Source organism: Schistocerca americana, unplaced genomic scaffold (genome assembly GCF_021461395.2).
Source record: "Schistocerca americana isolate TAMUIC-IGC-003095 unplaced genomic scaffold, iqSchAmer2.1 HiC_scaffold_775, whole genome shotgun sequence".
NCBI lineage: Eukaryota > Metazoa > Arthropoda > Insecta > Orthoptera > Acrididae > Schistocerca > Schistocerca americana.
In genome coordinates this window covers 1-4,244 of record NW_025726539.1, presented here as the reverse complement: position 1 = coordinate 4,244, position 4,244 = coordinate 1, and the positions used below count along the sequence as shown (strand labels likewise).

General features: G+C 49.7%; 1 pseudogene; it reads left to right on the top strand.

Annotated features, from left to right (window-relative positions):
• Window positions 1–3,260: 3,260 nt before the first annotated feature.
• Window positions 3,261–3,472, top strand: LOC124590792 (annotated as a pseudogene).
• The last annotated feature ends 772 nt before the right edge of the window (window positions 3,473–4,244 follow it).

The window sequence follows — 4,244 nt, the reverse complement described above, 5'->3', positions numbered from 1 at the left end:
ATTAATTAAAACACAGCCTGAAATGGGTTAACATTCTGCAGTGATCAGATATTCCGCTGGTAGCAAAACTTGTCGTAGTTGTTGATGTGCCCAGTAGTTAGTTGCTTACACACCACGATTTCTTTTAATTAATTTAAGATTATCTTAATAATTTTTTTTTTTTTTTTTTTTTTTTGCGGTTAGCCGGACCGCACTTGCAGCCGCATTACGCTAGGCTGGTAATTTATGGTGGCACAGGACAGTGCCTTCGGATGCCTCGTTAGCGTCTCTTATGGTCCTATCGCAGATAATTTTAATAACATTTTTTGGAGTTATAACCTTAGCTCCTCGCGAACGTCGTCGTCGTCGCCGCCGCACGCACGCAGAATACGTGGTACACACGCACACACACATATGCAGTAGGCGGTGGACGATGTAAGCACTCGGCTAGGTGTAGCTCGCGCCAGTATAGCTCGCGCCGGCCTGGCGCTGCTGTGGGGCGGCCTCACGGCTTCTCCACTGGCCTGGCAGCTAGCGGCGTTCAAATGGGAGTCGCAGTTTACTCCTCGACATGGAGGGTGGTACTGGGCTGTTGACGAGTGCTCTCGTATTTTGTCGTTCCCTCCGGCACTTGCTTTTGCGATGTTTTCGACGGTCGCCTGTTGCCATATCGGCCCGCACCACCGTGTGTGACCCCCACATGTGGAGCGTACATGCTGCAAGCATTTAGGCCCTGACACTGCGGTTTTTCATCTCTGGCGGTACTCCGCAAGGATACCGCCCTTCGATTGTGCCATTCCAGCACTAATTGAAGTGCTAGGTTTTCCGGCCTGTTAGGAGACCGCTTCTGCAAAATGTGCGAGGAGATTTTTGCTGGTTGCGAGCTACCCGCCGATTTTCTAGCTGCACGTATTGCCCTTAATCCAAAGGTCACAGGCGACTGTCGGGCTAGAGGCGTACGTCCCATCACCGTTCTTAACACTGTTTATAAGTTGGTGGCACGAAGTGTGGCTTCACGTCTTAAACAGGTGATGAATAAGGTACTTTGTCCCACTCAATCATGTGGCGTGTCGAATCGAACCACCTTCACCGCTGCTTCTATATACCGTGATGCTGTCTTACTCACCCACCGCCGACGCTCGAACCCCGGCTGCAATTGATCCCTAGATTTCGCCGGTGCCTTCGATAGGGTCTCCCATCCTTACCTGCTGGCCGTTATGTCGCGGATGGGTTTCGGGGAGCACTTCATAAGAGTCATCCGGCACTTCTTGGATGGAGCAAATTCCACAACCATTGTGAACGGCTGCAGATCACGACCAATTCCCATCAGACGATCAGTTCGACAAGGGTGTCCCTTGTCAGTGTATTTTATCGCTTTGGACCCCGTGCTGCGTGACATCGGACGGATGGTCGATGGTGTTCCTTTCCCAGGCGTCACCTTCCGCAGTGCGGCATACGCGGATGGTGTAGGTGTGTTTGTAGCAAACGCCGGGGACATCGATTCAGTTTGCCGAGTCCTCCACGTTTATGAACGAGCATCCGGTGCCATGTAAAAATCCAACAAAATGGTGCTAATCCCACTAGGACCACGATCATTGACCATCGAGCACCCATGGTTCCGGATTGTAGGGGAACAGCGTATCTTGGGACTTGAGGTGACTGCCTGTCCGCAGCGCATGTTAACACTCACGTGCAGGCGGATTCTCACGCGCATCAGAGGACTTTGCGTGAGTCACACTGATCGACGACTGGACCTCCAACAACGAATCCAACTGATTAATACTTACATCCTATAACGGGCATGGTATGTAGCACAACTCCTTACGCTACCGAAACAAACCAGCAGAGCCATCTCACAAACAGTATATTGCCTGTTGTGGCGGCATGCACTATTCATCGTTGATGCACAGACTTGTACACTGCCAAAGGTCGATGGTGGCCTTGGACTCATTGACTTTCCCCGCATATGTGCGGCAATCCTGATTCACCGTATCGCCACTTTGCGTGAGATTGACCCAGGTGGGACAACAGCGGTGCTTTTCGACCGTTATCGCCCACAATCGGGAACCAGTATGTTTGACACATATTACATTCCGGATGACGGCAGTCAAGGTCTATTACCTCAATCAAAGTTACGTCCTAACAGTGGCCACCGACAAGGCACGCACATCGAAGCGCCTTTACTAGGCGCTTCGAGAGCCAGCCCACACCACATAAATTGGAGGACAGGCGACCGTCGGTCATCTGGCACCAAGCTTGGGCTAATATCACCCACCCAGCCCTTCCCACAGAAGTTTCAGCGCTATGGTATCACGTTGTAAACAATTTAATACCCACTAATCATCGCTTGGCGGCCATCCGCCTATGGCCCTCGGCTGCTTGCGGCCGATGTGGTGACGTAGACACCAGAGAGCATCGTCTCTTACGCCCTCACGTCACAGAAGTGTGGGACCTTGCACGTGTGCTATTAGCGCTGATCGGTGGGACTACACTGGACTATGTGCCAATCGACTGGTTCCTTACCCCTGGTATTCAGACCAACCCCCGAAAACGACATAACGCAGTGGTGTGGCTCTTGGGCTACACCATTTTCACGATCTATGACCTTTGCCTCACCGATGCTGTCTCTTTCATGGACTACCTTTGGAGCCAGCATCGCCTGGCAGAATGTGACCGGAAATATACCATTACTTTTGCAAGATTTCTTAAAGTTGCAATGGTTCATGGTTATCAAAAGGTGTTCCAGGCTGAGTAAGGCACCTCGTATAAGAATTGCCTGAGTGTACCCCTGGATCTTTGTCACTCGGACTTTCAAACTACTCTTGACTTAACCATACCCCAGGTTTGATATTGGCCTTCTGGGCATCACTAGAGTAGACTGTTCTATGATACTGATAACATGGAAATTGGTAACATGGAAATTGTGTGAACGTTGTATGAAAAATTATTGGAAAATTAGAAAACACATAATCTATCTTAGAGGATTATTACTTCGTTAATTCTATGGGCTATGGGATTATCTCGCCAGTTTCGTTTGAATATGCAACCGTCGCTGGTTTTTTTTGCGTTCATTTCTGTCTTTATTTATTTCTTTCTATTTAGTTTTTAACATCATCACTTGCCTCACACCTGCAGAGGGAAGTGTGTTTCTGAGGAGTGTGTCGTCGCCCCCTGAGGCATAGCAGAGTATGCCTCCGCTTTTATTTTCGGTTTATGGCAATAAGTCTTGCTGCTAACAACACCCTGCTTTACGTGCTGCGTCGACACTAGAGGATGGCGGCATTTTTGGAGAGGAAAAGGTAGGGCTATAGGGGAGGTAGGAGGGAAAAAAGTGTACTATCTGTTCTTATCAGCTTAATATCTGATACGTCCTGCATTGCACGACCAGAATATTAAACTCATTTTTGGCTTATGACGGAGTGCTAGGGGCTTGCTCCACCTCTGTCGCTGGTTGGCCCGGCATTGCAGTACCGTCGGGATCGGCCCACCTAATATTAATTAAAACACAGCCTGAAATGGGTTAACATTCTGCAGTGATCAGATATTCCGCTGGTAGCAAAACTTGTCGTAGTTGTTGATGTGCCCAGTAGTTAGTTGCTTACACACCACGATTTCTTTTAATTAATTTAAGATTATCTTAATAATTTTTTTTTTTTTTTTTTTTTTTTTGCGGTTAGCCGGACCGCACTTGCAGCCGCATTACGCTAGGCTGGTAATTTATGGTGGCACAGGACAGTGCCTTCGGATGCCTCGTTAGCGTCTCTTATGGTCCTATCGCAGATAATTTTAATAACATTTTTTGGAGTTATAACCTTAGCTCCTCGCGAACGTCGTCGTCGTCGCCGCCGCACGCACGCAGAATACGTGGTACACACGCACACACACATATGCAGTAGGCGGTGGACGATGTAAGCACTCGGCTAGGTGTAGCTCGCGCCAGTATAGCTCGCGCCGGCCTGGCGCTGCTGTGGGGCGGCCTCACGGCTTCTCCACTGGCCTGGCAGCTAGCGGCGTTCAAATGGGAGTCGCAGTTTACTCCTCGACATGGAGGGTGGTACTGGGCTGTTGACGAGTGCTCTCGTATTTTGTCGTTCCCTCCGGCACTTGCTTTTGCGATGTTTTCGACGGTCGCCTGTTGCCATATCGGCCCGCACCACCGTGTGTGACCCCCACATGTGGAGCGTACATGCTGCAAGCATTTAGGCCCTGACACTGCGGTTTTTCATCTCTGGCGGTACTCCGCAAGGATACCGCCCTTCGATTGT